A 13,545-nucleotide genomic window follows, 5' to 3' on the forward strand; every position below is an offset into this window, starting at 1 on the left:
GTGAAATATACTGTGATTACTTTCTCCACATGATTTTATGTCCTTCTACACTGTGATGTTTAATGGTTGTACAATGTTTTGTCCTACAGACACATTGCTCGAGTATCTCACTAAATATAAACAATGCTGTGATGAACATCTTTGTATATAAATATCTGTGCATCTTGCTGATTATTTCTTTGCAATAAATTCCTTAGATTTAGAATTACTGGATTGTAGGTATGGAAATCCAAGCCCAACAGCATGGCTGATACTGTGGTTAGCAAACCAAGATGAGACAAGATGAGAAATTAACCCATGTATTTCAGAGATGCTCATGTTTTTGTTTTGATTCCTCTATGTTGTGTCAACATTGACTGTAGAGATAAAAATGGTCTTTCTGTTTTGGCCAGCAGAAAGCTTTCCTAGATTTTCGCTGCCATTCTATCAACACTAGCAACTTTAGTCTGACTTTGGCTGACACAATTTGTTTTACCTGCCTTTAAAAATGCGTCACCAGACCCTTCTTTACCTTAAACTTGCTATCTTTTGATTCCTTACTGCATTATTACTTCACAGGGTCAAAAATCACAATTCTAGCTGATATGTCATCAAACTCAAAAGCAAACAGTAAATTTGATAATAGAGTCACAGTGTCCCCCCACCCCAAAAACAAGGTTTTATCTCAGCTATACACATGGATGTATTAATTTTAAAAAGCAGTTATGACTTCCACTAGAACTCTCCCTGTTGGTCCTCCTATTTAGGGTGAAAGCATCATTTGATTATAGGCTAAGGATACTGATATTTTCACAATCGTACTGGAAGATATGCATCTGAAATGAGGTGGCCAAAGGCATCTCACTCGTCATGTTTTAGAGGTCTGCTTTCAGCATTGTCAGTGTATGAGATCCATAAGTAATTCTGCACTTTTTACTTCAGGGTTTCAAGACTCTCATTTGTTTGTTCAGTCACCCATTTGGTTCCTTCAGCAACTATTGTTGGAGTGTCCATTCTGTACTTGGACCGTGACCGAGCTGACAGCCTCAAAAACTCACAGTCTCGTGCAGTAATGGATAAGTAGAAAAGCTCATTCAAAAAATTTTTTTGGGGTTTTATTTTCTTTTAATGGGAGGAGGTAATGTTAGGGTTTATTCACTTATTTATTTTTGTAATGGGGGTACGGGGACTTGAACCCAGGACCTCATGCATGCCAGGCATGCACTCTACCACTAAGCTATACCCTCCCCCCTAGAAAAGCTCTTATAATATGGTGTCATAATTATTAGGACAGGGTTAAAATGGGCTACTGGATCCCTTTCCCTCTTTTTCACTTTCTCCCCTTTGCTCTACTTCCCTTGGATCTTCCACTTACTGCCTCTCCCCTCCCTCACATCAGCTATTTCCAAGAAGGACCCGGATTGGGGGTTATCATGGGGTGCAAGATGGCGGGGGGGGGGCGGGGGTTCTGCAGGGCTAGTTGGAGCCAGGGGACTAGGAAACGCATGCTGTAACAGGCTCCCTGGTGCAGCCCTGCCCTGAACATTTGTGGAGCCTGGGGCCAGAGCACAAATGGAGGCCATTTACCATCTGTGGAGACACATAAAAGTTGTAAATCAAGTTAATAAGCTGTTAACTAAAATATAGCTTCAGATGGACAAAATTGAAAAAATATGTGTAAAGCTATGGTTTTATATGATAGAAAGTTGGAAGACTCTCAAGCAATTGGATTTAATTATTGTTGTCCATATATGCATGTTCTGTTGAGGGGTTGGCAATGTTTGGGTAAGTATGAAAAGACACACACACTCCTGGGGAAAACAGTGACTGTCTCTGGAATTGGGGCTGGTGGCAAGAAGAGGGATCTTTTACTTGTTGGTTTAGGTAACTTTTTAAAGACATGATGAGATTATGGGTAATTTTATTTTCTTTTTCTCTGCTTTTCTCTATTTTTCAAATCTCTAAAATAATCATATGTTGCTTATGTAATTTGAAAAGAATTTTAAAAGGAAGAAAAGTCAAGACTAGAAAACTGTTCTAGGATTGGAAAGTGTCTCATTAAGCTGAATTTCTAGAAAAAGACTGTATTTCAATTTTTAGGCTTATATGATTTAAGGAATTGACTAAAATTAACCTCAGAAACACCGAACATTTTTCTTCAGGAGGTCATGAAGGAATTGGAGAGGTGCCCAACTATCAAAAAAAATGACAAATAGAGAATCTGTATTTTAAAAAGAACACGTACAGCCACAGAATTTATTGCCTGGCCTTTTAGACATATTATTTTTACAAATAATCAAATATTTATTTTTCAGTGATCTCAGATATTGCAGGATCATTTCTGTCATAAGATGTTGCATTTACTCAGTGATTCCACGCTTCGTGGAAAGCGCTTCATGTTAGTCATTTCATTTTATCCTCACAATAACCCCATGATGGAAGGAAGATGTCACCCCGTTTTACGGGTAAAGTAAATGAGGTTCAAAAAACTAAGACTGGGCCCACGTGTCACAACTAGTTCCTGGTGGGACAAAGACCAGAGTATAGGTCTTTGGATCTGGGTACAGTTCTCTTGCCACTGCTATTAACAAACCTACACAGTGAATTCTCTGGAATGTACACTTATTTCTCAGAAATCTTTGTCAATGTCTCCACTCTTGTTTTTCTTTTTTTAATGGAACTTATCTTTAAAAGGCTGCCAAAATTTCTCTATGAGCTACTAAAGAAGACTAAGCACCCTTTTAAGAGATGCCTGACTCCCTGTAAGTAATTCCACAAATGAGGATCTTTATAGAAAGTGCTAATTAGTGCTAAGTACCTTTAGAGATGCCTTCCAGGCTAATGTCCAAGGATTCACTACATGGGGGAGGAAATTATAATAACCTTTCCCTCAGGGACTCAGCTGATTTTCTGTGATGATGAGACACCAGAAGATTATTTTACTCAGTGCTTAAAATACGTCTAAGTACTATGTTGCTAGTGTTATAAGATAAACAGTATCCCATTTATTTAATCTATTTATTCAGTTGGAATTATTTTGTAATAGCAAACATTTTACTCAGACTCTAGAAAAAGTACACTTTTAAAAGATACTTTGGGTGGGATGAGTGAAGGGGGTCAAAAGGTACAAAGTTCTAGTTATAAAATAAGTCATGAGGCTGTAATGTGCAGCATGGTGATTATGGTTAATAATAGTGTATTGCATATTTGCAAGTTGCTAAGAGAGTAGATCTTAAAAGTCCTCATCAGATGGACAAAAATATTTTTGTCACTATGTATGGTGACAGATGTTAACTAGACTCATTGTGATCATTTTGCAATATATACAAATATTGAACCATTATGTTGTACACCTGAAACTAATATATGTCCATTATACCTCAAATCTTAAAAATGTAGTGGTTTCTTTTAAGTTAATAAATCTATGGTGCTATTAAAAAAAAGATTTGACTTGATTTGATTTTTGTAATGTATGTTTTTGTAAATCAATTTTTCACATTTTAGGATATTGTACTTTAAAACGTTTATAACTTAACTTACAGTTTACTCATCATGAATTTACTGAGATGTACATAAAGTAGAAGTCAAAATGACCCCCTCATCGACTCTCACGCCACACTACACAGGCCAACAACATAAGCAACTGAAGTTCCTGGCCATGTCACTTAGAAAAAAAAAATTTCCACAGGAAAACATAGTTATAGAACAAAATCAAAAATCTTATGCAAATTCATGTTATTTGATCTCAAAATCTTAAAATAAATATGAAACTTCAATTAAAACAAAACAAACAAAAATAAATCCTTTTTTCCCCCAGAATATGCAGGTAAATAATGAAACTCCTATGTAATGGAAGTAGAGTGTAACGGAACCAGGAATTCTGTGCTGATCCAACCACAGACCTATTCTATACTTAATAAAACCGAGCAATTTGGAGAATAAAGAATAGAATCTCAGTCCTGTAAAAAAAAAGTCTCGAATTTTTTAATAATTCCATAGACAGCCTTGGTTTTAAGGTCCAAAGCATCTTCAGTCATGGCAGGATCACGGGTCAGCGAGAACCAGGGTGCTCACTGGCATCGTGGCTTCGGGGTGGTGATGTGTGTCCCCAGAGTGCAATGTCAAACCCAACTCCCCATGCCAATTTGCTGTTCAAGTGCTTCTTGTACTTTTGAGTTAACTTAATTGTCTGCTACTATCCGTGGTCTTAAGGTTACTGTTGAGTCAAAAGAAAGAGGAAAGCCAGTCATAGAAGGACAAATACTGCTCAATTCCACTTACATGAGGTACATAAAACAGACAGACTCGGAGGAACAGAGAGCAGAAGGGTGGTTGCCGGGTGAAAGGGGGAGTAGGAAGTAGGGAAGAGACAATCAATTGGTGTGACATTTCTGTCACGTGGGATCACTGAGTCCTGGAGAGCTGCTGTATACCATGGTGCCTATAGTCAACAATTCAGTTTTGTACACTGGAAAACCTGTTAAGAGGGTAGATCTCATATGGAGGATTCTTATCATGATAAAGTTAAGATTCAAATTTTAAAAAGGGAAGAGGAAAGCAGAACAAAGAGCAACACTGTCAGGAAGAGAATTAAAGGAATGTAAAACATCTCTTTATATAAGGAGGTAAGGAAGAAGGTCCAAGGTAGGTAGTGCATACCACTGGTCCATTCCTGGTCTGCAGTGACTCCCCAGAGAGCTGGAGTCACTTGACTCAAGTCACCCAGATGACTGGTGTACCCCTCCGGCATGCAGACCTCTGCTTGCCTTTCTTGCAATGCTTGGCAAGTGAAAGGGCACCCTGTGGTACTCCCTAGAAACAGCCAGCTTTACAGTCCAGGGATGACACTCTTGAAGTCCAGGACTGGCCATTGATGGGGCCCGTGGAGGAAGAGTAAGATAACAGAGAAGATCTGGAGAAGCTTGTCTTGAAACTCTGCTAATGACCTCAACGCTATCACTTGACCTTTCTTGCCAGCATGGGTGCTCCTTGATGGAAGTATTCTGGGACATCCATGGCTTTTGTGCTTGTCTGTCTGAAGGTGAATAGCATTTTAACGGCAGCACTAGGATCATTGCTTCCGACAGATTGGAAATGAAAAATTAGAAAACACAGACACCAGACCTCTTTCTCCCTAGGGCAGAATTCAACAGCACAGAGGCAAGTGCATTTTATTCCTATACATTCATTTCATTCCTATCCTTATCATAATTATGTTGACGCATTACTGTAATTAATCTGTCCTACTGGAGAAATTAGCAGGCGTCTTGTATTCTTAGAAAAGCAGTGCCTGCTTCTTCCAGTCACTGATTTCATGCCAGCTTCGACCACAGTAGTAAAACTATTATAGTAAAAAGCCACCAGCAGATCTTAGGTTTTGCAGGGTAGGGTCATACTGAACAAAAACTGTTAAGAAGTATGAGAAGTTCAGCTTTCCACTGCCCTTGGCGTTTGTGTAACGCCAGGGAAATCTTAGTGCATCTGTTATTTTAAGTGGGCACCAGCGATTCGGAAAGCTAAAAGCAGCTGTATCTAAACCTTTTAAAGTTTTCTCAGCCATTGACTCATGTTTTATCCTCTTGGTTGCTGGCAACCTGACTTTTAGCCAAGCAAACAATAAACTGAGAGCATAAACAAAATTAGCTCCTCTCATTTTTATGGCTGAGGAATACACTTAACAAAGTGTATAAATTTCCATGGATGTAAATCCCTGAGCACTACCTTTCAGCTGTTTAAAAATCTAATACCCTGAGGAGTTACTGCTCTGAGCAGGCTGTAAACCTAAGCAGAGTGGTTCTGGCATAACAGATACAGTTTGCAGGGAGATTTAAACATGATTATAGCTCATAACTGTCTACAAGTAACACAAGGCCGTATTCCCTTAATCAGAAATCTGCATTTCAGGTGCTGAAGTTTACTAGGGACTTGCTCCATCTGTCAGGATTGCCTGACAGCCTAGAATGCCTTCTGAGGATGAACAGCCTTGCAAAATATGTATGGAGGTCCAGCTCTCTCTGTCCCTGTGTTCTGGAATTTCCAGGAAGCTGGCTTCCCACACCTCATTGAGAAGTGCAGGTGGGAAGTTGGGGAGGCCAGCGTGGAACCTGAAAGCCAAACCTCCAAGCCAGCCACAGGCTTCACCAGGGCAGAGGGGACCACGGCAGAAGCTCGGCTTGGTAGGGGCATGTGGACTGATCCATGGGAGGGGCTCCGTTCTCCCCCCAGACCACCCCAAATGAATAAATGAGTGTGCTTGCTACGCAAATGTAGCATTAGGTTAAGTCTCCTCCCCCCTCTCACCGGATTGTCTCTCATTAGCTCTACCCACAAAGACATCTTTGTGGTTAATAGTTAAAAAACTGATTTGTATAAACTTATTGGCAGATGTCCCAAAACTTGACCTCCACCTAGAATTTCCTAATGACATATGGTAATAGAATAAGCCCGTCTGAGTAGTATGGTATGTATGTGTTTTAGGCTAAATCTAATTTTAAATCACTAATCTATTTGAGCCATGCAACTCACATTACGGAGGATGGAAGATTGAGCATTGCCTGTTCAGAGACTCAATAAAATTTGTTACGTAAATGAATCATGAGTACATGAATGCCCAGAGCAACAGTGGTGAACTCAGCACTCGCAATCCCCCACAGAGCCCCCCAAGCTAGGGAAGGAGAAGAAAAGAGAAAGAAATCTTTGATAGAAAAAAAAACCCCAAACCCTCCACAACGCTGTGGGATCAGACCAGGTGGGCCCCCAACTGAGGCGTGCTGAATCTGGGAGGACTTCCAGGAGGGAGTCCTATGGAAGTGGGATCCTGAAGGGTGTGTAGGTGGTAGCTATGGGACTGGCTGGGGGGAGGAAGAATATTCCCGGCAGAGGGGAGCCTGTGCTTAGATGTTGGTGAGGAAGCAACACGGAAAGTGGGCAAGACACAATCCGTCACGTAGAGCCTCGCAAAGTCTCGTGTGATTTGGGCTTCATATTAAGAGCAATGGGGACCATTGAAGGGTTTAAGCATGAGTGATATGATCTGATCGGAATTTTAGAAAAATCATCCTCCATCTGGAGCCTATTTCATATCGATACTCTCCGCTTAACATTTCACAAATGATGACTGTAACTGGATGCATTATTGTCTTCGTATAATACGGGACTACGGTACTGGCATTATTATGTAATGCATGTGGTCATGCTTTAAATGACCCTAGTGCATATAAAATAGTAACAGTTGTTATTGTTCTTTAATAAATAACAACAAAGATTTATTATGAGCTTACAGAATGCCAGGAATAGTGCTAAGTTTTTCATAAATTACCTAACTTAATCTCTTCAAGTGATTTCACCAGATTGATGGATTGATTGATTTCTCTAAAACTGTACTCATCAACCAGACCATGAGAGACCAAACACATCAGGCAGGCAGCATGACCCAGTTTGTGTGTACATAGAAACTGACACCAGTCTCTTTCCGAAGGGCTATTTGTCATGTTCTAGTGCCGTGGCTTAAGGAAATTTGCAATAATTCTATTAGATTCCCATTTTATGGGTGAGGGAGTTGAGGATTAGATTTAAGTTATTTGCTTAGATCATCCAGAAAGCAAACGGCAAGGTCAAAAATTGCAGCGCCGGCTGTTAAAGGAACTTCCAGTTCAACCAAATTAATTAGGAATAATGAAAATCGAAAACTTAGACTTAATGATGTTGGAATATCTCCATTTTGCTATGAAGAGTCTTGTGGAAAAAGTGAACTAAAACTGTTAAGAAGGTGACAACATTAGGTTTGTATGAAGGATGAAAGGTTGTGAACCATGGGGTAGAATAATTCCCCAATACCACTGAATGGAGGATGGCATCTGGACAGTTTGGCCAGTGGCATAGCTGACCTACTTAATAATACCACAAGCCTATGCGGGATTTTTATCCTAGTTAGACGATTGAAGCGGCTTCTCCAGGACATGGTACCAGCCTTCATTAATTTTTATTAGCACATGCCCCTAGCTGAGAAATCACATATCATCTCTGGATCTCACGTGTGATGGCTGCTTTAGTGGAAGATAACATTGTGCTTTTGTTAATTGCCTGCTTCTCTGGACTGACATTTCTCAACCCACACAGAAAGCCCATAACTTTCTGTTCAAGAATATTTTAGTACAGCTAAATGAGCATATATAACTGTTGACACACTAAACAAAAGGGTTGACTCACACGTTACTCTGGGACCAACCCTGTATTCTTAGACGGTGTCACCTTACAGAGCTCCGGTTTCTTAAAAAGAATCTGCCTCTCCCCGGACTCATGAATTTCTACATCCTGTCCCTCTGAAGTCGAGAGGCCTGCTTAAGTGGTAACAGCCGAAAATGAGATGCTGTCATGTGGGATTACTAAGCAGGAGAGGCTAAAGAAAGCCAAGAACTTCCCCGAGAATAATTGGATTTAACGTCTTATTCACAGAACAGACTTGAATTGGAGGGGAGGACGGAACTGATTTTGCTGTGGCTCGCCGGCTGTGCCCGCAGAGACCGAGCTCTGTCCCCCTCACTCCTGCAGCAGTTGTGATCATGGTATGACAGTCCTTTCTCTCCCCTCTTTAGCTCTGGTTGTAACACAGGCCGCAAATAAATTGCTAACATTTAAGTGCATCTGTTGCAAAGACAGAAGCTCAGAGGACACTGGGGAAATTTCAAACCAAATTTCAGGACTGAGCTCATAAAAGCATGCACCATCTGTGGAATTTTGCTCATATGCATCACTATAATGGGGAGGGGCACAAGAGTGGGGAACAGAGAGCGATCAAGGATTGCACAGGACCTGGGTTTAACGCTGAAGTCTCTCTTCCCAGATCAGTTCACAGGTAGCATTTGGGCCAGGCAGGATCCCAGATACCTTGCCTCACCCTGAGAGTTTGGGCTGGTGGGTACTTAATTGTCGTATAGGTTACCTCGAATTTGTCGTACCCCAATGTCTAAACACAGCTTCCCACCCTATCCTTTACTGGCCTTGCTCAAGGATTCAAGACTCTCCATCTTTCTTCCTGCTGCTTTACTCGAGACTGGGGCTGAGTCTAGCACTTTCCCTCCCATCATCCACGTGGCAAAACAAAACCAGCCCAGACCATTTGCAGGGAAGCACTTTATGTTTCTATTATGCACGAAAAAGGAATTTCCTCCAGAATCCCTCTAGAGATGATAGAACAAGCTTTCCATTGTTTGTGATTTTCATTTCCCTCCACAGTTTAGGGCACTTTGGGAAAAAAAGAAATTTCTATTCAGCACTTTTCCACTCATAATTCAGGAAAAAAGGAGTCATGCTGGATAATAAGGATAATTAGCTTCGACGGAAAAGAATAAGCCTGGCATCGCAGAACCCCTCCGCGGAACACACGCTCCATTTGTCGTTTTGTGTACTCTCTGTCAAGGCTAATTACTACTTCTGTAATTACTAACCTGTTGAAAGAGCGAAGGAAAAAGCAATGCGGTACTTAAATAAATAGCACTTTGTTCCAATACCATCTCAATAAAATTCTTTGCGAACAGACTCTGTCCTTACCACCTCGCCGTTAAAAATTGCTGCTGTTTGTCCTCCAAAGTATGATCAGCTGCTAGAAGGATGATTTTTTTGGTGTGTACAGATGGAAGTGGGGTTGTTTCTTTAATTTCGATTCTTGTAAAATAAAGATCACTAGGAGTGATGATCTCATGCTTAATATGTTTCCACATTTATGTAGCACATTTCCTTTTCATTAATTTGTGAACCTCGGTGCGATGTGGGAACAAGCCCTGTGTAAATGGCCACATGCTCCCCCATTAATGTGTCTTAACCCAGACCAGCAGACGCTTGTCTTCTCCCCTAGAGAAGAGAGACCACTGATGCTGCCCAATTGAAGTGTAGAAATACAGAGACAAACATAGGTCTCCCTTTTTACTAGGGATGATGTATTGGGAAGTTTTAAACCATAGGATCTAATTTTCATTCATTTCATTCCTTACTTACTTGCCTGTCCTTCCTGATAGTGCTCATGTTGTTTCTCCTCTACGCGTGCTCTGAACCCGGTCTACGAGGGAATAATTTTTACTCTTTTGGATCATGCATGAACAAAGAATTTGTGGATTCTGGATTTTTGACATAGTAAAGACTGCTGTCTCAACTCATCAGCCTCCCTCTAAAAAGATTTCTGGGACCTCAGAAATAGCAGGTTTGCACAGAAAGGAGTGTCCACTCCAGACACACCCAGGTAGATGCCTTTATTCTTCTACCTAAATGGTTTTCCTTCCCTCCATCTCTTATGAAAAGACAAAAATGAGAAACATCGTTAAAGAGATTGCTGAATCGTTGTTATTAATCTATGAGGAGTTATAGAGAACAAGGAAGGCTCAAAAACTGAGACATCATTCTGATTTCCAGAAAGAGAATGAAAGTGAATTCTGGGTAAGATGTTAGAATGGATTATTTGCAAGAAGCAGTGATCACCAGGAACTAGCACTGATGCACTAAGAACAAATCCTATCAAACAAAACTCTTTTCTTTCACTGACAATATGTCAGACTTGCAGATAAGGAAGTCAGCTAGACCTTGGACCTTCATTCTTAGTCTATATTTGGAACTTCATTAAGAAAGTCACAAAATCAGAAAAAGGAACCCTCCTACTCTGTTGATGGGAATGTAAGTTACTGCAGCCACTATGGAGAATAGTATGGAGGTTTCTAAAAAAACTAAAAATAGAGTTAATATATGATCTAACAATCCCATTCCTGGGCATTTATTTGGAGAAAACTCTAATTTGAAAAGATACATGCACCCCAGCGTTCAGAGCAGCACTATTTACCATAGCCAAGACATGGAAGCAAACTGAATGTCCACTGACAGATAAATGGATAAAGAAAATGTGGTAGATGCATACAATGGAATATTACTCAGCCATAAAAAGGATAAATAATGCTATTTGCAGCAACATGGATAGAGTTAGAGATGGTCATATTAAGTAAAGTAAGTAAGATAGAAAAAGCCAAATACCCTATGATATCACTTATATGTGGAATCTAAAAAAATGATACAAATGAACTTATTTACAAACTGGAAAATAAACTCACAGACCTAGAAAACAAACTATAGTTACCAAAGGGGAATGAGGTCAGGGGGAGGATAAATAAGGAGTTTGGAATTAACATATCCACACTACTACACATAAAATAGATAAAAAACAAGGACTACTGTATAGCACAGGGAACTATATTCAATATCTTGTAATAACCTATAATGGAAAAGAATCTGGAAAAGAATATGTTTATATATACACATGTATGTTTTATTGAATCATTTTGCTGTACACTTGAAACTAACACAACATTGTAAATCAACTACCCTATGATAAAAATAAATTAATTCAAAAAGAAAGTCATAATATCAAAGTAACCTCATCAAGGGGTTGGCAAATTATTAGCTGAATATTAGTGCTAGTCATTATTGTTAGTTAAAACTACAAACTAGCTAGAAGAACTGGAGGTGTTTAGAGAGAACAAAACAGGGCAATGAAGAACTGGGCAAGAGATCTGTACGGAATAATAAAAAAAAAAACAGAAAGAAATATATATAATATGTATTATTATATTTTCTGGCCAAAAATTCTGTCTTTTTCTTTCTGTTTCTTTCTATATAAAATGATTACAGGGAAGGCTATTTTAACTTCTATATACCTCGATAAGTAGCACTTGGACCACACTGAGAAGAGTAACAGGGACAGATTCCAGTTCAACCATCAGAGCTACCCAAAGATGGAATGGGTTGCCTCAGAGTGTCCAGTAAATATACTACTACTGGACAAGCTGTAAAGGGAATTTAAAGACCAGATGGATAATTCACTAAAACGACCCTTGCAGTGGCTACTTTACATCAGAAAAGAAGTCTACAGAGTATAGCCCCGCCAACACACCCTCTTGACTTAGGTGCCTTCCAGGCAAGCCAAAGCCTGAGGCTTTGGCTCAGGCACAGTTTTAGGAGAAGGGGTCAAGCACATGTTGAACTAGTCTAGTTTGGGCTGCTAGAAATGGATCGAGAAAAGGCTGAACACTATTCATTACTGAACATACTTCATTTTGGGTGAAGGCCATCTTGGGAAGTTCAAAAGTACTTTGGAAAAGATTGTGTTGACAGGAGAGGAAGAGGAGCAGCAAGAACTTACCAGAAGCAAAGTCTGTAACTGGGGTTGGGTGACACACAGCTCATAGAACGGAGGGAGGGACAAAAGTCTACAACAACCTCTGTGGACAGAGGGAGGGAGCCTTTGAGGAAGTCGCCCCTGGACTTGACTCGCCGGTGGAAGACAGAGAGCTCTTATGAACACCCAGCTAGTTCCAAGATTATCATGTGTGAACTTCATGCTACTCTTTCCAGTGGACAGTGAACACACTCATATCCCCACTTTTCAGAAGAGGACGTGGGACTCAGAGATGATGTAAAATTTCCATTCAGCAAGCCTAAGGCAGAGGCAGGCATCCAACAGAGGTCTTCCAACTCCAGGGGACTGTTTCATGCTGAGATAGATAGGAGAACACAAATAGCAGATCTATCGTTAATAAGTGTTTCTTCCCGTCCTGGCTTCCTCTTGTCCCGATTTGTATAATTTCTGCAGCTGTAGGTAACTGTAAAACCTTATGGGTCTCCCCACTTGTAGGTCTACCTTCCTGATAGGTTTTCAATATAGAGCTCACCATGCTACCGATTCTTTTTTTGGACTCTGTCTTAAAATCATACTAGATGGACATTCATTTGCCCTTGTTTGTAATTACAGATGAAAGGAAATTGTCTCAGCCTCTGAGGAGTTGGACATTTGCAACTATTCATTTGCAATTAGACTTACAACTATGAGTCTAAAAGTGAGACGATGAGTTCTTTATTAGCCTACAGTCAGATTCCCAAAGTGGAGGCTGGGCTTAGGTGTTTAGGAGTATTTTGGGCACCACTATAATTATTTTGGAAAGAAAACCCTCTCCCATCTTTACATGTACATCTTCAAAAAGCAAACAATTTGCTGAATCATTTACTGGGGTTATTCAAATATTACCATCCAGAAACCACTGCTTATCCTTCTGAAAATGAACTTTTACACTGGTAAAGACACAGCTATATATAATAAATTAACAAAATGCCATGAATATGTAAAGAAGGCAAGCTAATCACCCCCAAGCATACATTATTGCAAAAGAGAACCACAATTACTGTTTGTGATAATGAGAGGCGTGCCTTTGACTTTACATCTTTTCCAAGTAAGGCGCCATGCTCTTTGGAACACGAGTCTCAGTTTCCCAAAGACTGCTGAGGCTTGGGTTGAGTTAGGGAAGGAGGATGGAATTGTTTGGCAGTGTTTTTTTCATTTTAGTTGAGCATTATTATGAGCTGACAGAGGTGTAAAAAGGCTTATAAGGAGGGGTTCTAGATCTTAATTCCTGGAATCTTTGTTGTGATTGTTTTTTGGGGGCATTAGGACTTGTTTGAAGAATCTTGTCTAGTTTGTCTAGTGTAGGTAATTAAGTAAAGAAGAAAGTAATTCTGAAAACCTTGTGGGACAAA

The 13,545-nt window shown here is 40.0% G+C and overlaps 1 non-coding gene across 1 annotated transcript; it reads right to left on the reverse strand.

Moving 5' to 3' along the window:
• Nucleotides 1–1,154: 1,154 nt before the first annotated feature.
• Nucleotides 1,155–1,226, reverse strand: TRNAA-GGC. Its single transcript has one exon. It is a non-coding gene; the product is annotated as a tRNA-Ala (tRNA).
• Nucleotides 1,227–13,545: the final 12,319 nt, after the last annotated feature.

The sequence above is a fragment of the Camelus ferus genome, chromosome 20 (genome assembly GCF_009834535.1).
Source record: "Camelus ferus isolate YT-003-E chromosome 20, BCGSAC_Cfer_1.0, whole genome shotgun sequence".
In the NCBI taxonomy this organism is placed as follows: Eukaryota; Metazoa; Chordata; class Mammalia; order Artiodactyla; family Camelidae; genus Camelus; species Camelus ferus.